Source organism: Artibeus jamaicensis, unplaced genomic scaffold, assembly GCF_021234435.1.
Source record: "Artibeus jamaicensis isolate MK-2021 breed Jamaican fruit bat unplaced genomic scaffold, CSHL_Jam_final contig_484, whole genome shotgun sequence".
NCBI classification, from domain to species: Eukaryota; Metazoa; Chordata; class Mammalia; order Chiroptera; family Phyllostomidae; genus Artibeus; species Artibeus jamaicensis.
The window spans coordinates 12,153,447-12,178,576 of NW_026521859.1; the positions used below are offsets into that span (position 1 = coordinate 12,153,447).

At 49.7% G+C, this 25,130-nt stretch overlaps 1 protein-coding gene across 12 annotated transcripts in view; it reads left to right on the plus strand.

Annotated features, from left to right (window-relative positions):
* TRERF1 (transcriptional regulating factor 1) overlaps window positions 1–25,130 on the plus strand; it is a 202,754-nt gene that overhangs the window by 115,875 nt on the left and 61,749 nt on the right. For all 12 annotated transcript variants that reach the window (XM_037154756.2, XM_037154740.2, XM_053668344.1 and 9 more), the window contains one exon: window positions 21,693–21,807. The gene's annotated coding sequence lies outside the window, so the exon portion shown is untranslated. The remainder of the gene's footprint in view (window positions 1–21,692; window positions 21,808–25,130) is intronic.

Genomic DNA, 25,130 nt, shown 5'->3' on the forward strand with positions numbered 1-25,130 from the left:
GACTTCCAGGATGGAGGTGCCTTGGAGGCATGTTCTCACCAGCTGTGGCGTCCGTAGGCTAGAAAGTAAGGTCAGTTTTAGAAATATGTGAACAGCGCTGAAAGAATTTTCTTTTTTTTTTTTTACCTTCCAGCAAAGCAGGTCCTTCAGACTTATTTGAGATACTTTGGCCAAACCTTCCAAGTGGCCTGTGAGACTCTGCCTAGTGTAGGGTGGCTGGCTCTGCAGATGGGTAATTCCACATTTCCCCCTCAAACTTGGGGCTAGGGGTGGGACATTAAACCATAATAAGGCAGCTTGTGGTAGACAAAGCTGCCTCTTCATTCTGCTCCTCAGACCCTCCAAGTTTCTTCCCATCGCCAAGCCTTTGCTCTTGTCATGCCTTCTGCCTGTCTGACCCTCCCCCCAGTCCAGATCCGGGGGGGCTGAGCCTTCTGCTCACACAGGTCTTGCTCCAAGGCCGCATCCTCAGGAAGGCCTTCCCTGCGACCCGGGTTAAGGTAGCACCACCCTGCATTCATGCCACTTGCCCTCGTATAAAACCTTACTCTCTTTTCTTCATAGTAGTTGTAACATCAACAGTAATGGTGGTGGCTAATATTAGAGTACCAAGCACGTGCTGGGCAGTGTGGTAAAAACTTTACTTGCATGGATGCATTTGATCCTTACGTTAACCCTGTGAGAAGAATATTTTTATCCCATTTGAGAGATAAAGAAATCTAGTCCTGAGATAGGTTAATGCAGCAGTTTGGCACCAGGAGTCCTCTATTTCATGAACGTTTATTGAGCAATTACTATGGAGCAGGACCAGGCTCTGTGCCAGGATTCTGGGGATACAGAAATGAGTTGCTGTCTCTACATCCACGTCCACGTCATCGGGAGACCAGTGTTCCCCACCAGGCGGGGCCAGTGTCTCCTTTCTGAGCCCCTGGACCAGGTTGCTTATCACACAGATGTACGTGCTTTCATTTTCCCATCTGTGAGGTGGGAATCAAGGAACCCGCCCCAGCGACTCCTTGCAGTTCTCGGGAGGTTGGTTGGTAAAATCTCTTTGAGACGGGCACAAGGTGGCACAGAAGCAGGGAGTCCCTGGGCATCCATGCACTGAGGCTGGGAGTGGGGAAATATATTCCCTGGATGAGGAAAAGGTCAAGAATTAGCTGCTACTCATCTCTGTCTTGGTGGTTGGTACTAAGTTCTTTTCAGATTCCACCTCTGCCCTTATTTGTTGGCATTTTATAGTATCAGGGGATTCTTAAATGTCTCAAAGATTCAAGCGAGGATCTGAAAGTCATTTTTTGGTCCACCGATGGCAGGGTGCTAGAGCTCTGTAACTGGTCAGTAGGGTTACAATATTTAGGGCAGCAGTCCCGTCTGATCGAAGTGGTGGGATTTATTGTCCAGGGGAGTGAAAGTCCCTTCCTTGCCTACTAATGGCACTTTTTGAAGGAAACTGTTCTTAGTCATTGGGCTGTGAGCCTGGCCATTTTATTCCAACAGCTGCTGTTATTCTGGAACCTAATGCAGGAGCACTGTTTTGCTTTCTATGATTTTTGCCAAAACCGTTAGTTAAAAACAAGCCCATAGTAATAGAGGAGATGCTGGTGTGTGGTGGGGAAACAGCCCTGTGGAAAGGGAGTCTCACTCCTTGTCAGCCTCTCAAAACAGACTAGAAAGAATGGAATGATTAAACCTTTAAAGAAAGCAAGCCAGCATGCCTGACCCCATCCTCCTAAATAGTATGAAAGAGGGCACTTTGCTCTCGGGTTCTTGCTGGGCCCCACCTGCTTTTCTATCAATTCATGATTTGTTTCCTGTGTCTAATTTTTTGCACAGTCTGTTAATAACCAAACATGCCCTCACAAGCTGGGCATGTTTGTTGAGTGATAAAGCAATTATGTCATAATCTCCCACTTTCCAAAAGAGACAGGCATTGGGCCTGCACACTCTGGGAAGCACCCAGGTGTCAGATCGCGCTGATCTTGCCGTTTCATTCATTCGTGGTGTTACCGCCCTAATGCAGGCTCCTGTCAGCCCATCACCTCCCATCCATCCATCCATCCATCCACCCAGTTTTCCATCCCGTCATTCATCCTGAGCTAGGATCTGAGGACACAAAGCTGAGTAAGTCACCGTCATTGCACTCGGATTCATACATTAATAGCAGGAAACATGAGTTCAGTGAAACATTCCAACCTCAGATATTTGGGGTCTAATATTTACACTATCAAGGAAAGGCAGGATTTGGTTAAGAAAAATTTAATAGAGGAAATGACCCTGTAACTGAGTTTTGAAAGACAAGCTAGCCCTGCCTGGTGTGGCTCACTTGGTCATCGTTCTGCAGGGAGAAAGGCCACCGGTTCGATTCCCAGTCAGGCAGGGGACATGCCTGGGTTGTGGGCCAGGTCCCCAGTAGGGGGTGTGTGAGAGGCAACCACACATCGATGTTTCTCTCCCTCTCTTTCTCTCCCTTCCCCTCTCTCTAAAAATAAATAAATAAAATATTTATTTAAAAAAAAAAAAAAAGACAAGCTAGATGCTTACCTATATCCATCCTCCTGCCCTCCTGCACATCTCATCCTTTCCTAGGTACTAAACACCCACTAGGAGCAGGTCTCCTTCCTTATATCCCCACCTTCTCTCTCAGTGACATTGGGTTCAGGCCCCGCCCATGGCATTTCCCTACTGTTTCAGGCATGTCACTGGATCCAAAAACCTTGGCAATACCCCTGTTCCAAAAAATAAAGTCCCAGCCTCTGAGACTGACATTTGGATATCTCTATTACGCTGCCCGGCCTGTTTTGTATTCCTTTCATGATCAGAGAGACCTGCTCAAAACCTCCCCTAACATGTCTAACACGCTGCCTCTCCTCTCATTCCACCCACCCTGCAAGGGCGGGACAAGGCTCCCCTGTTCAGAAGAGCAGGGGAGACATGTTGCCTTCTGGTCTGGGGCTTGGAGCCGTGCAGTTGTGCTTTTCATTGGTTGCTCATCACGCTACGTTGTATCATCATCTTTCTGTGCCAGTCTGTCTCTCCTGTTTGCAGTTGATGGAATTGTGGCTCCATATACCTTGTTTCTCCTCTGTGACTAAACGTAGGGCCCACATATACAAATGAAAGTCATCCATCTATAGTCACTGGTGGAAATTGGGGGAAATTACATGTCTTCTATCACTTCTTCTTGGCAGTCCTTTTGTTCTGCTGCTGAACTAGAGAGGGCCAAAATTACCACCCTGGGCAAATGTGTGTTTTTTCTGATCCACCTTTTCACTGGTAGGTGATGGAGTGAGAATAGGCCGGTTGTTCTCCACCCGCCCCCTCCTCCCAGTCCCACTCGCTGCTCTCCTGTGCGCTGGGAGCCTGGGCCCTGCGGGCCACATCAGCTGGCTCCTTTACCTGCTGGGTTTTGGGCGTGGCCAGTAGGAGACACCAGCAGAAGAGGCAAGAACAGCAGGAGAGAGAGGGTGGAGTATAAATACCCCCTGCTCCACTGGGCTCCAGGAACACCGTTCCCTCCCCTTGCCCTTCACACTTGGGAATAGCAAGTGTCTGGGTGCTGCACCATCTCTGATGGTTCCCTTTACCCTCCCCGCACACAGCTCTGTAACTGGTCCATTTATCAAATTATTTTCATTTAAACCTCACCGAGTGTCATCTATAGTATCCTACTGAGAGTCAGCCTTGCAGGCTTAGTTATGTGGCCCAATAATCAGCCCCATGAATTGATCTGCTTCATTTTCTTGCAAAAGGTATTTGGGGTTTTTTTTGTCCCTGAAGTGGGAGGGGGGAACACACATTCCGAAGAATTTATAATAAAAATAATTCTCCTGGCCCCTTCTCTGTCTAACCCTGCCCCACACTCTTGGGGCAACCACTTTGAACTCTTTCAATTATTTTTCTGGCTCCATATGCTAAAATAATGTGCTTTTATTTTACTCCCATTTTAGAAATTATCCTCTTCCGGTCGTGATAGATGACCATTTAGCTCAGGTAAACTCCCTTCTGCCCCTCCTCACACCCTCACAATGCAGTTGTAGCACTATTGATAGTTCCTCTGCTTGGCCAGCCTGGTAAGGGAGACTCTTCCTGTCATATTTCTGGTTCATTGACAACAGTGTCTCTTGATTCCCTGCTCAGCGAGATGAAGATGCTAGTGACCTCACCCCAACGACCTTCCACTTCCCAATTTCTGACGTCTCTGTCTTTACCTGTGCACCGTGATGGGCGATAACGTTTCTTTAGCTGCCATTAAGTCATCTGTGCTTTGTCTGTAGGTTGGTCCTGAAGACTGAAAAATCACTGTGAACGTGTACAGGCTGTGCGTTGACAGTTCACCCTCAGACCTACGTGTGTGGTTGGCCTAGTGATTTAAAAATTTTTTCAGCCAACGTTCTAAAAAAGGGAGTTTTCACCAGGTCAAGAGTTGGGGTATTGTTCTAAAAGTCTGGAGTTCTGGCACATGGGGTCTCGCTTCCTGTGCAGTGACACACTGGAGGCCACCTGCTGCACCACGGCCAGGCCACCCCGTCTGCAGTCCCCACGCCCGCAGTGTCTGCGTGTGCCCGAGTGTGCCCGAGTGTGCCCGCAGACCTAGCCTGCTGGCTTCACTCACTCATTTGCCTGACCCTGAAGGCTTTCAAATGTGTAACGCGGATGCCTGATTTCTTATCTTCTTTGGAGCCAAGTCGTACATCATGAATCTCCTTTTTTTGTTTGTAAATAGCTTTTTATTTTTCCAAGAGTATCTCATTGCCTTTTTTTTTTAACCAAAAACAAACAAAAAACGCTTGCCATTAGCATTCTTGTTTTTCCCCTTGAACTGTCAACCAGTTGGGACCGTGATGTGGTCTCCCTTCCCTCCAGGCCGACCCCGTCGCTCTCCAGGTCCCCACACAATGTTGGCCAGGGTTTTCCCGCACTGTTTTACCGGCTGGGTTCTACTGCTTCCTGGATCTCCTGTCTGTCCTTTGGGTCCATTCAGCCCCTTCAGGGAAGGATATCCCTGTCGTTTGTTTGGGAGAATACAGACCTGTGGAGGAGGGCTCAGCTGTGTCACTCAGGCTCCGTGTCATCTCCCTGTCCGGCCTCACACCTGATCCCTGCCTTCCACTGCCCTGGTGTCTCGGTCAGGGGCCTCTTGGCCCTGGTGTCAGGCCGAGGGTTGCCCAGAGTCTCCGAGCCCAGTCCAGGCCCCAGCTTCCCAAGCAGCACCTGCAGTTGTAATCTTCCGTAGCCTGTCTCTCTTCCATTAAGTTGTTTCAGCCTTTTCCTCAGTAGTCCTCACCCGCTTCCTCTGATAGTTGGAATTATGTCTTTATAAAAATTCTCTCACTCTCATCTTGGTGATGCTATGTCCAGATATAGAGGATATCAATGAATGCAGTTGATGCGTTGTCCATCTTTAATAGGTTGCTCTCATGAATTGGTCTCAAACTTCTTGACTCTGTTTAGATTTTTGCCTGCATCACTTCAGGAGCTAACAGGTTAAACTTTCTCCCATCTAAAAGTAGGGGCTTCGAATCCTAGATTTACCTTCTTTAGGATTTAGGAGAAGTTCCTTGTTGTTTATTATATTACATGCCTGTCCAATCCTATCCAATTCATACTTTTTAAAAAATGATCAAATTTAGATCATTTTTGTGTTACCATTGTGAAGGCAACGTTAGCTTCCATAACCGTCACTTAGAATTGGGGGGTTAAACGTGACAGAAGCCATGTCTAGCTCTCCTCACCAATGCAGGTGCCAGTCAGATGTGCCCGTCATGCCCCCTCAGGCTGACTGAGGGGCCCAGGCACCTTCCGTCTGGGACTCTGCTTTGCCCTGGAGGACACGTTCTCAATGGGGCAATATTGCACTCAAGGGGGGGGGTCTCATCACACATAAGGCATCAACGTGTGTACTGCACCTGAACAGGTAGACGGTGTACCTTTGCTGTTACCGTTTCATGGAGCAAGGCGACAGGGAAAAGGCGTCTAAGAAGGCTCCTTTCAGGGAGAATAATGAAAAAGGGACGAGAAGCACGACTGTAGAGCCTCAGCGTCCCTTAGGTTCAGGTTGAAGGAATAAAGGGGGATGGTGGAGGTTCGCCCACATTTCATTGTTGAGAACTGGTCATGGGGGACCAGCTTGCTGCAGGAGGGACTGGAAGATGGAGTTCCTGGCTTCTAAGTGACAACTCTCAGCTAAATAAGGGGGAAGCACAGATACTGGAGGATGGTGGGCCCCCAGACCCAGGGGTCGGCAAGCTTTGTCCTAAAGAGTCAGGTACTGGCCCTGGCCAGGTAAGCTCTGTTGGTAGAGCATCACCTGAATATGCCAAGGTGGCAGGTCACCGGCAAGAATCAACCAATGGATGCAGAAGTAAATGAAACTACAAATCAGTGTTTCTCTCTCTCTCTCATTAATTAAAAAATTAAAAACAGCCAAGTAGTAAATACTTTAGGCTTTCAGGCCGTGTGGCCTGTATCACAATTGCTCTGCTCATTGTGGCTGAAAGCAGTCACGGCCAATATTTGAACGGATGGGTGTGGCTGTGTTCCAGTAAGGCTCAACTTACATCAGCAGTTGGCTGATTGGCCTGCAGGCTGTGGTGGACCCGCCTCTTCCTCCCCCTGTCCTGATGGCCATTCGGACTCTCCTGTTGTCCACTTTGCCTCTGTGTCTCAGGACCCAGCCCGCGTGTTCTCCATTCCCCACACCTCCCTGGGATCTGGAGCCCCTTCTCAGCTAAACGAGGAGGGCAAGACCCTGCTTTTCCTGCAAGAAGAGTGGACTGGGGTATGACCCTCACCGAGTGAAGTGCGGAGGTCCCGAGTCGAGAAAGGGACAGTATTCTGCATATGACAATATGATATTAAGTTACCCCCACATCTGAGGCCTACAGCCACCCGACATGGTAGGAGAGCACCAGGCACACAGTAGTATGTACCGGAAAACGGTGACAATTCCTGTATTCGTGCTTGGGGATCATTTAAAAGCACCTGCATTAGGTGGAATAAGTCCTTGGAGGGTATGCTTCTCATAACATGAAGGAATATACCGTAATTTTCAGTGGGTTATTATTCAATGGTCAAAGCTAGTATTTACAAAGAACACAACTAAATGGTTATGTTATAAACCGGTTGCAAAATTATATTTACATTATGACCTCAATCATAGTGTCTTAAAAGTTTAGCCAAAAAAAAGGAAAGAAATAGTCTCACAAAGTGCCGGGATTATGAGTGGTTTTCCTTTTTATTTTGTGTGTGTTACTAAAATTTTTACAGTGAACATGTTTTTTAGGGGGAGAAGAATAAGCATGATTGAAAGCTAGGGGAGGGAGTCAGCGCCGAGTGAGTGTCAGTGCAGGCGGCCTCCTCCTGGTGCCCACACAGACTCACAGACTCAGACTGGGACTGAGAACACCTCCAGGACTCCTGCCGGGACAGGTCACCATGAGGCCGCCCCCACCCCCACCCCCCCACCCCCTGCCCGAATTAGGAAGGCTTCTGAGGAATTTTTCTCATTTCATTTCTATGTGATGAAAAACCTCATGTAGATTCTCTTTGCACTGGGGTGGGACCGGCTTCTCCAGATGACTCATCAAGATTGTCAGCAGGGCCCTGGCCAGTGTGGCCCAGTGGGTTGGAGTGTCCTCCCATAAACCGAAGGGTCTCCGTTCCGTCCCAGTCAGGGCACATGCCTGGGTTTGGGGTTCGGCCCCAGCCAGGGAGCGTACAAGAGACAACTGATTGATGTTTCTCTCTCTCTCCCCGCTCCACTCCCCTTTCCTCTCTCTGAAAGAGATGAAAAATGTCTGTGGATGAGGATGAATAAATAGGAGCATGTCCTGTGGTAAGGATCAGTAGGCTGAGGAGGAGGGCCATGCTCGCGGTTAACTGCGTGTCAAAGTCACTGGTCATCTGGGCCACTTCCCTGGATCAGTGGACTTGACTTTGGGGAGAAGGGAAATCTCTTGTCCGTTGACCAGCAGTGAGAGGCCCGACACCCAGGGGCCTTCATTCCCAGTGGGGCATTCTGTATGGTACCCACATTCAAGATCGTCCTGAAATGCCCCTCATTTTCCGGGCCCCTCTTGGTTCCTTGTTTGCCTCTTCCGGGTGTCTCTGGGTTTGGTGGTCCTCTCCCAATGTCACCCCCTCCTGAGCCCCTTCTCTTCAACTCAAGGCTATTTCTTCTGGTCATTACATTCATGAGTCCTGGGCTGTCTACACACCAACCGTGCATACCTGTAGCACCTGTGTCACTCTCCACCCACTGTGGCAGAGTGGCTCCTGCCCCGTCACCCAGGGCCCTGCTTTGACTCTTCAGGGACATCAGCTGCCTGCGAACAGCCCTCAGTGTCACCTGACTGCTCACACACAGTGTCCATGGCCTCCCCACATTCACCCTCCTGTGTCTCTGCCCCTGAAGCTCCATCTTAGCTCCAAGTGAGGCTGCAGTGGGCTTATCACAGCATTTCTGTCCCCACCCTGACTGCTGTGTTCTGAGAACTGCTCCCCGCATCCTCCTCTTTCCTCTCCACATGCACACCTGGACCCGGATGGGGTGGAAGCAAGGTTGCCAGGTGCGGGCGTTAGTTATCCTTGGTCTGCTCCTGTGCACACACAGGCTTCGCCTCGTGACCTGTAGGGCCCGACGCCAGGGTTTCTTGTCCCTGGCACTATTAGCGTTTTGAGCCAGATCTTTCTGTGTTGGGGGGCTGTCCTGTGCATTCTAATGTGTTCTGCAGCATCCCTGCCCTCTGCCCCATGTGCCAATGGCACCTCCCCAGTTGTGACCTTGTGTGTGCTGACATTGTCAAATGCACTCTGGAGAGCAGACTCATCCAGGTTGGGAGCCACTGCCCTACATAACGGGGACACCCCCCTCCCACCACCGCTCTGCCTCTGTCCCCGCACTGCCATGCACGGCACTCGTCCTGGCCTCAAGGCCCTGTTCTTGCTGCTTTCTCTGCCTGGGACGCCCTTCCCCCAGACCTGTCCCTGGTTCCCTCACCTTCAGGGCATTTTGGGGGTGTCACCTCCTCAGAGAGGTCTGCTCCGACTACTACCCATTTCATTCTTTATTTTTGTGCATAGTTTCTGTAACTGTCTAACATACTATGAAATTTCACCTAGAACATGTATAATTTTGTTAACCAGTTCACCCCAATAAATTAAGCAAAAATAAAAATACTAACCCTGGCTGGTGTGGTTCAGTGAATTGAGCACCAGCCTGTGAACCAGAGGGCACAGGTTCAGTTCCTGGTCAGGGCACATGCCTGGGTTGTGGGCCAGGTCCCTGGTTGGGGGCATGTGAGAGGGTGGCACACACTGATGTTTCTCTCCCTCTCTTTCTTTCTCCCTTCACCTCTGTACAAATAAGTAAATAAAATCTTTAAAAAATAATAACACCAAAAAACATGCTGTGAATTTTAATTATTTACTTTCTTTTCTGTTCCCTCCTGTTAAAATGAAAGCTCCAGGAGGGCAGGGAGTTTTGTCTTCCTTGTTCACCATGCCTGACCCCTGGCGGACACTCAGCAAAGGTTTGTGGGTGCATGGGCTCTATTCTGCATGCTTACAGTGTGTGCGCCCTGACCCAGCTGTGGACCTTTGCAACCTGGGGTGAGGCTGGCTTCTTGTTGTGAAGCCAGAAACTCATTGTTCTTGTGAAGAGGGGTATTTACAGAGCCCAAAGTGATGAATTTGCTAATAGCTCTTTTACTGGCATTGAGTAGAGTTCTGACTTTAGCTGTGACTTACGTTTACCACGTATTGGTTGGGGATTTTATTTCCTTATAGTATGTGCGCCTGTCTAAAAGTAGGTAGTTCGTTTTTAATTATGAGCCACAGGAGGTTGGGACCACCACTACCACGGCTTCCCATAAAGGGCCATGTTTTTTGTTCTTTTGTTTTTCAAAGATTTTATTTATTTTTAGAGAGAGGCGAAGGGAAGGAGAAAAAGGAGAGAAATATCAACGTGTGAGAGATACGTCGATTGATTGCCTCTCGCACACTCCTAACTGGGGACCTGGCCTGCAACCAGGCATGTGCCCTGACTGGGAATAGAACCAGCGCACTTTTGGCTCTCAGGCTGGCACTCAATCCACTGAGCCACACCAGCCAGGGCAAGGGCCATGTTTAATGAATGCTAAATAAAAGCTTTATGGCCACAGTTCTGCCTGTCCACTACCACCCAGGGTCTTTTTATTTCTCACCTTTGCCTACTCCCATCTGGCTCCTTGGCTTTTCCTTGTACTCGGCTCTCTTCCTCATCCACAGTCTCCATCCTTACCTCCATGACCCCTAAAGGCTCACACCTTCCACAAAGCTGAGTGGAAGTAAGTCAGCAGCACCTCCCCCCTTGGGACGGGAGCTGTGAATATGACCAGGTCAGCAGCTCCCAAGGCCACACAACTGGACATCCTAACATTTTGAAATCCCTGGTCTTCCGAGGAAGCCCCACCACATGTGCCTTCAGGGGTCTGGCCACCCCTGTCACCTCCCCTCAAAGATTCTCCCCACACAGTCACGGTGCGAGAAATCCACCCCGGGCGGGGGCTGGTGGAGGCTCTCGGCACTTGCAGGAAACTCCCTACTTGAGGGAAGCCATGTAGGTGAGGGCGCAGGGGAGCCTTCTGCATCCTGGCAGGGGCTAGGGGGAGTCTCAGACTCAGAGGCAGCAGGCGAAGAGGGGTGGGTGGGGCGCCATGGTTGCCGAGAAGACCCTCTCCCCAGCTTATGTAATCACTCCGGGGAGCGCCAGAGCAGCGCGGCTCGGCAAGTGTGTTTCTGGCTGCTTGTCATGTGAAGAAAACTGATGTGAACGACACTTTCCTCCTCTGCTTCCTGCCCTGCTTTTAAATTCTTTGTATTTTGAATGATGTGAATACAGGAGCCTCACACTCAGAGTTATTTTTGCAAGGACTCCTCTCTGCTTCGGATGACTCAGAGCTGGAGCCTTGTCTTAAACGTGTTCCTTGGGAAGCATTGGGGAGGTGCTGAGCCCTCGGTGAGCAGGGGGTCAGGAGTGGGTGTCCTGGTCCCTAAACCGTCCCAGCTGCCTTTTTCTCTTGGTGTCATGTCCACTGGACGGAGGAAGTGGGGCTGGAAGGAAGCTTGCTGAAGGCAGACGTGCCTCCAGTGTTCCTCTGCCCAGCCAGCCCTTTTCCAGTCCAGCAGAAAGGACCAGGCCCGCTTGCCAGTGTGGAGGAGGGCAGAGGTCACTGTCTGCAGGGTGGATGCTGCAGGCTACTAGTAGTTAAGTGGGGTGGGCGGGCCCCAGAGGCTAGTGGCTGTAGTCTAAAGTGATAAAATCTATTTGGTCAGTGGTCACCACCCACCATCCCCACTGCCCATATGTTCTTGGGGAGTAGGGGCTGCCTCTTACTCTCTGTTCCTTCCAAACACCACACCGGGCACTGACACCCAATAAATGAATGCATGGTGAGCAGGTGAATTAATGATGGGTAAAGCCAAACTACCTGGCCAGGAGGACACACAGACCCAGGTGTCTGTGGGCAACAGTGTGTTCTGCGCCCGTTCCAGAAGATGTGTGTGCCCAGCTTCGGTGCGTGCACCGGAAGCTGTCTCCTGTCGGCACAGGCACCATCTCTGATTTGACCCCTCACGAGCCCTCTGGAGACGGGGGTCTTGTTTCCATTTTACGAGGATCACAGAGATAGCGTTCATGCCCAGAGCTGTGCAGTTAGGAGGAGGCATAGCTGGTTTTCTCCGCCCTGAATCTGCCGACTCCATGGCTGTTGCCCTGAAACCTGAGAGACCACAGAAGTGGAGAGTTTCCTGCTTTTGGAAAAGCCTCCACACCTTCCTCCATTTACAGCTGCAGTGCTGTTCTGAGAGAACAAGTCCTTTCCCTCCCCTTCTGCCTGCAGTGGCAGAGCTGCGTCTCAGCCCTCCACCGCCCGCAGCCCTCGGGAGAGTTATGCTGGGAAGGCTCCTCTCGGACTTTGCTGGCTTTGGAGGAGGTGGGCGGCAATGAGGTGATGCTTCCTTTTCCCTCCTGCACATCCGCCTTAGCCCCCACCGCCCCTTCCCTCTGTCTTCTCCCAGATCACAGTCCCCATCTTAAAATTCAGGTTGATCATTTGGCAGCCAGAATGCATTTTTCCACAGAAGTAGCTTGAACTGAATGCTTGGTCTACCCATAATATATCTGAGATAGCATATTAATAGCATTTGCCAAGTGAAGAACTAGTATTAATATTAATGGTTTTGTTAATGAATTTATTCTTGATAAATAATCTCCATCTCTTGCTTAGAAGATCGTAGCAGCCTTTTCCACTCTTGTCGCCCTATGGTGTGTTTTCCATGTAAGAAGTTAAGCCACCTCTCCTCTGCCCAGAGCCCACCGTGGTTTCCTGTCCCGCCGCCTGGCCCCTGACTGCCTCACCGACCTCACTGCCCCTCCACCAATCGTCCTTCACCAAAGACCAGGCACTTCCTGTTCTCTTTGCCTAGAATCTTCTCACCACCTTGAATTACCTGGTTCGATCTCAGTTCATTCACATCTCTTCCTAGATGTCACCTCTTCAAGTGACCTCCCCTGGTCACTCTTCAGATAGATGACCTCAGAGACTGTCCCCCACCACTCAACCGTCCCCTTACTCTGGTTTCTTTTCCTTCGTAATGCTTACCACACCCACCGTCACACTGCAGGTGTATCTGTTTACCTGTGTGTTGTCAGTCGCCTCCACTCGAATGTCAGCTCCACGGGGGTAGGGACCCGGCGTCTTTTATTTTCTGCCCTGTTTCCAATATAAAAGAGTACCGGGCACATAGTAGGTGCTCAATAAATACTTTTATTAAAGATTTTATTTATTTATTTTTAGAGAGAGGGGAAGAGAAGGAGAAAGAGAGGGAGAGAAACATCAATGCGTGGTTGCCTCTTGCGCACCTCATCCTGGTCCCGCAACCCAGGCATGTGCCCTGACTGGGAATTAAACCAGTGACCCAGTGGTTTGCAGGCCGGCACTCAGTCCACTGAGCTGCACCAGCCAGCACTCGATAAATACTTTTAAATAAACAGATGAATGAATGATATCTACACTACCTAACAGGCAGACTGGTTTCCTGTGGAATTGATTACTCATTCCAAACAGCAGCGCCAAAAATGAATGTTTGCCTCCCTCAGCTCTTGGGATTTGAAGTGTAGGGACTTCATGTTCATTACGAGTTTATAGATTATTTTGGAAACCAGAAGTTCATACTCCGTATTCTTGGCAAAAATAGATACCTGTTTGCTTAGGGGTTCTGAAAAGGTCAAAGGAGGGATATAGGGCACTTTGGTCTCATGAGTCTCCTGCCTCAGTTTTACTGAGAATGACTGTTTTATTGATTACAGCAGGGTTTCTCCTTTACGGACATTCTGGATCACGTAATTCTTTGTTGTGGGGTGTCCTGTGCATTGCAGGATGTTTAGCAGCCTTCCTGGCCACTACCCACTAGATGCCAACAGAATCTTCCAGCTATGACAGCCAAAAAGTGTCCCAGCATTGCTGAGTGTCCCTTGAGGGGCACAGTCGCCCCACGTCGGGGCAGGAAGCCCCTCTGCAGACGGAGAGCTGTCCCGCTCAGAATGGGGGCGGCGCTGAGACAGCCCTAGGACAGAGCTGTCAGCAGAACTCCGGGCCGTTGTGGCAACGTTCTGTTCCACACCGTCCAGTGTGGGAGCCACTGGCCCATGTGGCTAGTACAGCTGAAGAACAGGGTTTTTAAGTTTATTCCATTTTAATTAGCTTTAATTTCAATAGTTCCTCAGGGCCAGTGGCTACCCTGTTGGACCACACAGCTCTCAAGAGATGGTGCTACTTGCACTGCAGTGTGCACACCCGTGTCTGGGGGCCGGGGGTCAGAGTCAGCAGACCCCGGGTGGGGACCAGAGTCTGCCTCCTAGTCAATTCCCAGGGGAACTGAGGACCACACCCCCGAGTAAGATGATCTAAGTCTCCAACAAAGAGCATTTGCACATATAAACATAACAATGACACTTCTGCCACCTGGAAGACCTTGATAAAGGACATGGTGGTGTTAGTGTAGTGTAAGGGGGGGGGCAGGAAACAGGGTCTGTGGGATTAGACCGATACTGGTTCAAATCTATTTTAAACAGCTGTGTGCCCTGGGCAACTTACTTTCCCTCTCTGAGCCTCAGTCTCCTCATCTCTGAAACAAAACCACAGTCATTCCTACCCTGCAGTGTGATTCTGAGATACTCTACTTGCAAGCCCTAAGCCCAGTGCCTGGCTCATACTTGGCACTCAGGAAGTAGCATCAATTCACCTAAAGTAAAGGCATCGTTTACACAAATCAGCCCTGCCCTGCAGTTGTGCTGCAGACCCCCCATGTCAGAATCACCCAGCCCTGGCCTACTGTGTCAGACTCTCTCGTGGGGGTCTCAGGGAGCTTTTTTTAAAAAAAAATTTGAGGTAAAACTCATATAACAAAATAAACCAGTGACCTTTTTAAAGTAGGCACGCCCGTGGCATTTAGTCCATTCATGTGGGACCATCACCTCTGCCTACCTGCAGGGCATTTCCATCACCCCAGTAGGACATTGGCACCTGTTAAACAGCTACTGCCTTCCCCATAGCCCCTGGCAACACTGCTCTGCTTTCTGTCTCAATGCACTCACCTAGCTGGGGTGTCTCAGATAAAAAGGGTCCTACCCTAGGGGACCTTCTGTGCCTGGCTTCTTTAACAGTGTGTCGGGGCCATCCACGTGGCAGCCGGTGCCAGTACCGCCTTCCTTTTCGTGGCTGAGTACTATTCCACTGTCAGACACTTTGGGTTTGGTTATCTGTTAGTTGATGGACGTTTAGGTCATTTCTACTTTGGCTATTATGAATAAAGCTGTTTTGAACATTCGTGAACAAGTTTTTGTTTTTTGTCCAAAGCAAAAACTTCAAAGTACCTGTTTCCCATTATTTTGGCCGTGTACTTAGGAGTAGAATTATTGAGCCACATGGTCATTCTGTGTTTAAGGTTCTGAGGACCCTCCACGCTGTTTTCTAAAGCAACCGCACTGTTTTCCATGTCTACCAGCCATTCGTATGGGTTCCAACTCATCCACACCCTCACCAACACTTGTTTCGTTTTGTTTTTTCATTATTATCGCCAATCTAGTGGGTGCGAAGGGAAGCTTTATTCTTAAGTTCGCTGGGTGCTCCCCACGGTCACAGAAGTCGCTGTTTGAAGGCGAGCTCACCCTACAGTTAGTTAAATGACAGGGTGGGGGGACCCACTGAGCAGTGCTTTGGTGGGGCTTGTGAAACCACCAGGAATTAGAGCTGTTACTTCATGTGCATTTAAGAGGTTAGGTTTTTTTTCACACATCTTATTTAGTCCAGTTGAGCTGCCATAACGAAATACCACAGACCAGGTGGCTTATAAGCAACAGAAATTCGAAATTTATTTCTCGAAGTTCTGGAGGCTGAGAAGTCCAAGATCAAGGTGCCAGCATGGCTGTGTTCTGGTGAGGCCTCTCTTCCCAGTTCACAGCCAGCACGCCTTCTGGCTGTCCTGCCATGCGGGAGGGGCGTGGGAGGGGCCAGGGAGCTGGAGGGGTTCTTTTATAAGAATGTTAATTTTACTCGTGAGTGTTACACCCTCATGATGTACGCACCTCCCAGTGGGCCGACCTCCTAACACATCACTTGGGGTGTTAAGATTTCAGTGTGTGGATTGTGGGCACAGAGACATCCAGACCACAGCACTTACTCCTCCCTCCCGCTTAGTAAGGGCAGCTGAGCAGGTAGAGGCAATTTGCTCTCCCCTTGCCCTGGAAAGGCCGGGTCAGCTCAGATGAAGTACCCCCACGAATGACCCACCTGTCCCCATGAGTGACCTCCCCCACCCAGTGCCCCAAGTGCAAGTTTCTACGAAGCACCTACCTGTGCTTGAGGGCTGCCCTGGAGGGCTTTTTCCCAGCAGGAACTGGCTTTGAACTCTTCGGGTCTAATAAAATATAATGTGAAGTTTTGCATGCTGCTGCATAGTATGGCTGGGCCTGGTTTAATTTTTTAATAAGGGATTTCACCCCAAATGTTTAAGTGTATTTCAGGACCACATCGGGTTAATCCTGTGGCGCTGAGGACAAAGGTGGTAAATGAGGGCCAGTGGACAGAGGCGCGTCGGGGGAGGGGCTGCAGGAGGAGCCCCTGCTGAAAGGAGTAGGGTTTCTCTCCAACAATGAGGAGTTTGTTTTCCTCTTTGGAATTTCCTCAAATTTAATCTCTGGGGTGGAAGAGAACATGTAAATTAAACATTGTATCCACATAAGCAAAGGGAGCAACGTCCTACGGAGGCTCGGTGGGCCACTGAAGATGGCCTGGGACCGGGACCCGGTGGCACCCATGGCCTCCTTGAGTTGGTGGTTCTCAGCCTTGGCCACATGTTACAACCACCTGGCAGGCTTTGAACACTCATTTAATAGGTTTGTGGTGGAACCCAGACCTCTGGGTTTTTTCAATCTCTAGGTGATTTTGATACGCAGTGGGATTGAGAACCGCTGTGCTAAACCATGGCACATAATGGTGAAAAAATCAGACATTGCTCCTCCCTGGTAGTATAGGGACACCAGTCTGGCATACAGTCTGGGACACCAGCTTGTTCAGCATATAACTAATTAATTGCAATTGTGATAAGTGCTGCTTCACACTTAAATTTCCAGAGGGCTAGAGAAGTCTCACTGATGCCGTAACCTGAAAGCTGAGGAGACATAGATGGTGGGGGGTGGGGGGAGGAGCTAGGAGAACAGCATCCTAGTCAGAGGGACCAGCATGTGCAAAGGCCCTGGAGTAGGAAAGAGCTTAGAGTGTGTGAAGGCCTGAAAGACCAGCTGTTTGGAGGGTCGAGCAAGGGGATGAGAGGCCCGAGGAGGTTGCCAAGTGGGTGGCGGCCTGCCATCCGTGATTGGTCGACTGCAGTGAGTCCATCTGCTTTTGGTAAGCTGCACTGATACTGATGTGAGTGACCCAGCGTCCGTGCTCTGCAATAACGAGCTGCCAAAAGGCCTGATTCAGTGGTCTGCCTCTCTCTCCTAATGGTCTGGGCAGGAGCCCCCTTCTCCAGTACATGAAAATTATTCTTTGCCCAACCTCTCTGAAGTGGGAATGGGGCGGCAGAAGAAGAGGAGAGATGTTTGGAGAGGAGATGGGAGTCTTCCCTACATCTGAAAAGATTCCAGGCCTGCCTGGCTGTTGGGAGATATGTCTCCCTTGAAAATTGGGTCTCTTTCTTTGTCACCATCATCTCTACCGGAGAGGACTCACTGGACAGAATGGCTGGCCCCCAAGGGACTAGAGTCTCAGATTCCTCATCAGATTGGTTGCTCTCCCCACAGTTTCTTGGTGATCTTAAATTAAATCTATAGGTCTAACTCCTCCTCCTCATTCTCCTTCTCTTCCCCCTCCCTTTTCCTGCTTTTAAAAATCTGTGCCAACTTCTGATGTATTGCGGGTGGCATGGAGAATTCTTCACACTTCATTTGGTCCTGCTTCCCATTTCAGAAGCTTCACAGTTTACATCCGGTGTTCCCCGCCCTGCCCCCCCCCCCCCCCCCCCCCCAGCTGTCCCCGTCCTCTGGCCTGGTGACCTGTGAGCTGTTCTTTTCATTTCAACTGCCCTGTGGCTGAGTAAAGCCCTTCCTCTTTGCTTTGGGCCTCTCTATAGCCATTTAAAGTGTTCCTTTCTGTATATTAGTTTTTTCCCTCCCCAAGACTCTTAAATCTCCATTCCCCCTAAACTCTAACAACAGTGTGGTATGTAAGGCAGCACTGGTCACCGCCATGTGCAGAAGGGAAACTGAGGCCCGGGCAGTGGCCTTCCCTGGTGGCGTGCTGGCTGCGGGCACGTGGAAAGGTGCATAGCCTTCCAGGGCTGTGTCCTCACTGGTCCTGTGGGAAGGAGGTGAGGAAGACCTCCGTCTCGAAAGCCTTCTGGGCTTCCCATCCTGGCTCTACCCCTCGGGTTTGTGGTCTTGGATGAGTCAGCGGGCCTCAGTTTCCTCACTTGTACAACGGTGACACCAGCAGTGACTCCGAGGATTGTTCTGTCTCTGCGTCAGGGCTGAGAGCTGCTCTGCTGGCCCGTGGGACACAGTGGTAAGAGAAGCAGATACTGCCCATGCCCCAGTGGGCTTGTCACTGCCCGGGAAGTCCCAGCGCCGCGAGTGCGGCCAGTGTCAGGCCTTCGGGTGGCGCAGCTGTTCTGTCTCCTCTACCGCCTGGGAATCAGCTCTTTGTCCGAGGGAACCTCAGCCATTCATGGCGGAGCCTGAACAACGACCCAGCTGTGCTGGCTGCCTGTCCAGCTCCTGGGGGACGTGTCCATAAGTCCCCCGGGGGGGTGACATCTGGGTTCCTCTGGGAAGGTTGAGCCTGGGGACTGTGAAGTGTGACCCAGTGAGGGACAGCCCTGGTATAGAGTGGGGCTTCTGGCTGGGGACCCTCAAGGGCACACCAAGAAATGGCGAGTCTTCAGGCCCCTTAGTCAGCGCTGGCTGACCCCCGCAAATCTGCCCTGCAGCCCTGGTACTGGCTTGGACATCACTTCAGGGGTTCCCATGGATGGTCACATCAAGAGAGGGGCACAGTCGTCTCCACTCGCTGCTGTGAGGTGAGAGTGCTGCGGCCCCTTATCCAAGGCCTGCTGGGAGCCAGGCAGTGCGCTCCGTGTGGGCCCTGCCATCTTGCTGGGTCCCCAGGACCCCTGCAGGGAAGGCACTAACAGAGGATGGCCAGCGAGGGGCGGGGCCATATTTGAACCCAGGTCTGCTTTGCCCCAAAGCTCACATTCTTTGCATTAAATTGTATGACCTTCTGTCAAGTAACCCCCACCGTGAGTCTTCAACAGTAATTTTGACAGAATGCTTGTCCACTTCCCCAGCCCCGCCTGCTGTCAGTCTTAGGTCAGCACTGGCCAGCCAATTTTTACCACTGGCCAAACTGGACTTCGCCAAGTTACCATTGCTGAAGAGAGCATAGATGAATCCCAAAGCATGTGGTAAAGTAGGGGGGAGGGCAAAGTGGCCCCTATTTCGATGCCTCGTGCCAGTCTAGGATGTACAGTCTTAGGCGCTTTTTGGAAAAGCCTGCACCTTGTTAATACTGGCCCTGAGTACGACAGAGGTGGAAGCGTGGTGTCAGGTCAAGGCCTGTTTGTTCCTGCCAGAGCTTCCTTTCGGAGCTGGGGCAGGCCGTGCTTCTTGCCTCGGGACCGTTGCTCAGGTTCCTCACTATGCCGGCAACACCTTCTCTGTCCCTCCTCTACTGCTCTTCCTATTTTGTTTCACTAATTTATCCTTGGGGCTCAGAAAGCATATAACTATTACAGTTATTGTTAATCTGTTGCTTGGTTTCCCCCATTAGATTATAAGCTCCATAAAGGCAGGGGCTACCTTGGCCTTGACTGTTGTATTCCTAGCGCCTTGCACTTGCCTGGTACATACTAGGCACCCAGTCACCATTGGATGGATGGATGGTTGCTTGGATTGGTGGACTGAGCTAGTTATCTTCCTTCCTTTCCCTGAACTCCAGCCAGTAGTCTCTTCTTAGCAGGGGTGGGGAAATGTAATGATCTGTTTTTAATACTCTCTTGGGTCTTTTTGAAGAAGAACCCATCTTCAGAACCCTAAGGTGTAGCCCAGCTTCTAACATACGGTAGTCACTGAAAGGTGACCGAGTGGTTGTCTAAGCTTAATGCTTGCCCTTGAGACTAGTTCCAAGGACTTATGCTGCTGTAGGGACCTTGGAGAGGTACCTTCCCGGGATGAGAGTAGGGGCAGCACATCTGTTCCTGGAAGCTGAGGGAACTACATTCCTGCTTCCCACCCCACGCGTGGCCTGCTGTTCAGGTTGCCATTTACTCCATTGACTTATTTGTGCATAAATAGTTGTTTCTATAACCTTCCCTTCGCCAACATTCAGAGATAATGATATACAATCTTTGTAACATTACAGACATGGCTTCAAAAGCATTCCATTGCTATAGGAATGTTTACGCTGTGCTTATCGCTAGAATTTCATGAGCATTGCAGATGACTTAGCATCTGAAGCAGGGAGTGAGTGTGTGTTTGCATTTTTTTAAAAAAGACTTTGAAAAGAATTTTCTTGTGCAGAGTTATCTTTTTGTAAAGTTTAAAATAAGAACTACTTAAAAGCTGAGAGGTTAGAGGAATGAGCACTTTCTCTTAAACATTCAAATGGGTGAAAATGACTTGTAATCTCTCCCTCAAGTATTAAGGCAATAAGCACTTAAAGGGTTTTTTTTGGAGCTGACTGTCACAGACAAAGGATTTCTCAATTTTAAAAAAATCATTTGTATAGCATTAAATAGTAGGAATGAACACCGGCAGCCCTCCTGACATTTTAGAAATGATTTATTTTCAGAAACGTCCCCATCCATTTTAATAGATGACGCTTTGTTCTTCCTGTTCAGGGCTGGGCTGTCACAGGTAGGATTGGGAGTCCAGGATGGAGCAGGACAGGGCTCTGAGCACAACTGGAACCAGGTTCCGTGAGCCCCCTGCCCACGGAGCCTCTGTCCAGTCACCCCAAAAACACGCTTTCCCAAAGTCCTCGCCTCAGCTCTCCTTCCTGGAAAGAGACCCGCTGAACTCTGAATGGTAGTCCAGAATTAGTCACAACGGTAGCAAACTTGATGTCATTTCTGTTTCCAGCCACCCTCTCTGAACCAGGAGATCAGCAGGGCACCTTAGGGACGTTGCGCTCTGTAACCTTTTACTGCAGCCATGCCCCTGCAGTGTGGTCTGCGGAGCGGTGCTGGGCTGCAGGCCTTTCCGAGCTGCAGCGTGAGGACGGGAGTTCAGACTGAGACCTTGAAACTTTCTTTTTTTTTAAAAAAAAGATTTTATTCATTCATCTTTAGAGGGGGAAGGGAAGGAAAGGAGAGAGGGAGAGAAACATCAGTGTATGGTTGCCTCTCGTGCACTCCCTGCTGGGAACTGGCCCGCAACCCAGGCACGTGCCCTGACTGGGAATCGAACTGCAATCCCTTGGTTTAAAGGTCCGTGCTCAATCCACTGAGCTACGCCATCCAGGGCTTGGAACTTTTATATTGATATGGCAGAATATCCTCAGTGGAATCAAATAATGAAAAAGTGGGCTTTTATTTTGTATGAGTCCTTTTTCATTTTATTTTCCTAGCGGTTCTTTCCCATTTTACATTTTATAAAAGTATTCATTTGTGATGGATGGGAAAGTAAAGACCACTGGCCCTATATCACAAATGCAGCAGTTGGAGAAGCCTTGTGCTGTGCACCTGTAACCGCCTCTGCTTGCCTGTGGGGCAGGTAGGCTGTTGAATGAATTGGGGGGAATCACAGCACTTACCACATTATGTTGCAGTGAAACACCCCTCTCTCTCTCTCTCTCTCTCTCTCTCTCTCTCTCACACACACACACACACACACACACACACGACTTTCTCCAGACCAGAGACTGCATTCTAGTTCACCTTCGTAAGCTTGTGCCTTAGAGCCCTTCCTGGCACAGTGGAGGGCGTGGGAAGCATGTGTCCATGCAGGCCGGCCTGCTCCCCAGTGACATGGGAGTGGGTGAGGCAGCCTTGGGAACTGCCAGGGCTTCTGGATAGTGTCCTCGCAGGCTGGTGAACGAAAACTAGGAGGCAATGATGAAGAGGTGACCTTTCCTTCTCTTTTCCCACAGAACCAGGTCTCCTCTTCCCACCTGCCCAGCAGCATGAGAGCAGCATGACCGGCCGGCCGCAGGAGAAGCCCCCAGAGCCAGGCCCCCAACTCAACCATCCACTGCGGAGGTCAAGGTGAGCTTGCTTTTTTTCTCCTAGAAGGTTTAGGAATGTGCATTTTAACTTATTCTATATGCTTTGGTAATCCCTTACAAAAAAATTTTTTTTTCTGCTGGAAAAATGGAGTTTCCTGGGACAGGGATTGACTTAGAAAGCGGAGCCCTGACCGGTGTGGCTCAGTGGTTGAGCGTGTCCTGCACTTTGAAAGGACGCTGATTGATCCTTGGGCAGGGCCCCTGCCTGGGCTGTGGGCCAGGTTCCCACACCCCCACCACGTGGGGGCGTGTGGGGGGCAGTCAATCCACGTTTCTCTCGCACGTTGATGTTTCTGTTCCTCTCATTCTCCCTCCCTTCCCCTCTCTCTAAAAATAAATAATTAAAAATCTTAAAGAAAAAAGGAAGGGAGGGAGGGAGGAAGGAAAGAAGGGGGTGTCAGCCTAAAGGGGCAAACAAAACGTGCTTGTTTTGGTTCAAGGAGAGGTCCATGGGAGAGCAGGTAGGACCCTAAATCAAGTTTCTGGGGACTGAAGCTCTTGTTATTCCTCTCCCACTGCCCAAACTGGGATCTTGGGCAGGTCTTTCAGGGACTGGGGACCTGGGGGATTTGGGGTGCAGGAATCCCTGGGATAGGATGGCATTGGAAGGGCAGTCCGTCTGTGGTCTGGGACTTCCAGGACACTCTGGCAGAAACTCCTGTCCCGCAGTGGGTGGTAAGGGGCCTTAGAAGACCAGCCGGGCCAACTCGCAGCCAATGCTGAGCGGCGCGTTGTTATAAAATTCTTCCTAACACTGGACCAGTTCTTTCCCTCAGTAATTTCTGTCCTTCCCTGCTCTGCCATGTGGCACCACGAAGACTGGCTCTCAAAGGCTCTTCCACATGACTCTCTTGGGTTTGAAGGTGGCCGTCATGACTCCACTGTCCTTTTTTGTATAAATTCTCCCTAGAGATGGGCGCCACTCACCTTGTCCCCTTGGTCCCCTCCACGTGGAAAGGTCTTTATCACCTGCAGCCCCTCAGTGACGGGTGCTTCCCCCCACAGAGAGCCCTCACTCCCCGGGCACTGCTGCAGCCAGTCCTCACAGAACCTCGTTTCCTTCACCTCCGTTTCACGGACCCTTGAGGGGGTGCCGCAGGGGCTTAACTCGAGTCTCCATCAGTGAGCCTGTGGCAACACTGGTTTCATTTTACATCAATTCGCTTAAGTCACAGAACCTGTCAACAACACCAAGGACTCGCTGGGCATGTTTCGAGACCCCTCTGTGGCCGTCGCTGTGCGAGACTCTACAAATCCGCCCCTGAACAGGAAAGACAGAGTCTCTGTCTTTTGTAAGACAAAATAGGTTTCAAACTTTAGAGTTTGAAATACCCATAAAACCACTTCTGCAGTTTCATATTTTATTTCTTTCCAGTTTTTTTCTTAAATGTTCCGTGAGTGAAAAAAATGTATATTCTCTAATTATCGGATATAGTTCTCTATATATGAGCATTGAAAAAAGTTAGTTAACTCTACTGTTCAAATCGCCTGTAGTGTGTTTTTTTGTTTTCGTCTTATTATTACTCTATCAGTTGTTAAGAGCCATGTGGTAAAAAGGCTTCCAGTGGATTTGTGACTCCCGCTCGGCGCTGGAGTTTTTTTGCTTTGTGGGTTTGGAGGCAGTGCCCTTGGGTGCGCAGATGGTTAAGATGAGGTGTATCTTATCGATGAATTGGAATTCATTCCTCCCGTCTTTATCTGCTCTCCACTTTTTGTGCTTTTTCTTTTAGGTTGAGGTATCCTCACTTCTCGTTCTATTTTCCATCGTCTTCTTTGGAGGTCGCGGGCTCTGCATCTGTTCTGTCAGTGGGTACCAGCTATTTTAACAGGCGCACTTTAAAAAGTCTATAACTCCTCGGTGCCTTTATCTTCCTCCCAGACCATGTAAGACCCATAGACTGGTTTAATTCTAACCACTGCCTCTCCCAGTGTATATCAAGTTTTTGGTCCTGGGTTTTCTTTCTATCCCGTTTTCCCCTGCAAGTTAGCACCATTGTTTTATAAGGTGTTTCTATAGATTTACCCACATACTTATCACTGTCTTTTCTCACCATTTTTTTTAATACTCACTTGAGAATATATTTATTGATTTTTGGAGAGAAAGGAAGCAGGAAAGAGAGAGAAACACTGATGTGAGAGAGCGACATCAACTGGTTGCTTCCCATACGCACCCCGACCAGGACCCGACCGCAACCTTTCACTGTGCGGGACGGCGCTCCAACCACCCGAGCCACCGGGTCCGTCAGGGCTTCTCTTACCGTTTTTTCGTGAATCCCAGATCACTTTCCTTCCTCCTAAATAAAAATCTTTAGCATTGTCCTTTCATGAAAGGCTCTTGGTAGTGAAGTCTCATTTTTTTCTCTTTCGGTTTGGTTCGGTTTTCGGTTTTTGTTGGCTTGAAAACATCTTATTTTGCTCTCAGTTTTGAGGAGCAGCTTTACTGCATAGTTTCTCTTAGGTCATTGGAGCCACTAGTCCGCTGCCTCTGACCCTGAATGTTGCTGTTGAAAAATCGCTGTCAGTCTGATTGCTGTCCCTTCATGCATGAGCTGGCATGTCCCTCTGGTTACGTGGAAGGTATTGTTGTTTTCTTGGAGTTCCGCAGCTTCATTGTCATGTAACGAGGTGTAAAGGTCTCTATCTTTTCACTGCTTGGGATCTGTTTGGATTCTTAGAGCCAAACGTGGGTGTCTTTCAACAATTAGGAAAAGTTCTTGCCCTTTGTTTCTTTGAACGTCACCTCTTCCCCCTTTCCAATATCCCCTTCTGGAACGCCAGTGAGGCTGACAGAAGCCTTCCCCTTCTGTTCTCTGTCCCTCCTAACCTCTGCTTCACATGTTTAGTCTCTGCCTCTCTGTGAACTCTGAGTAACTTCTTCAGGTCTGTCTTCCACTCAACTAATTTATTCTGTGCCTCCAATGCTATCTAATCCATCCATGGATGTTTTTCCTTTCAGTTCTTTTATTTATTGTTTCTAGAAGTTCTAGTCCATTATTTTTCGAATCTGTTGGCTGATTTTTCTGGTCTCATTTCTTGTTCATATTGCACATTTCTTTTTCAATGTCTTTAATACATTGAAGTAGTTGTTTCAAAATGGTAAGATTTCCTGCCCGGCCATCCCAGAATCTGCAGCCTCCAGAGGCCTGCTTCTCCTGCCTGTCGTTTCTCCCGCTGTGCTCCCTGCTGCTGTCTTCGCGAGCTGCTGTTTTCCCTGCAGCTTGATCTCTGAGAAGTGTGTGAGGCAGGGGTTGACACCGAGTTCTCCAGAGAGGATTTGCAGCAACTTCTGTGAGGTGTCTGGGG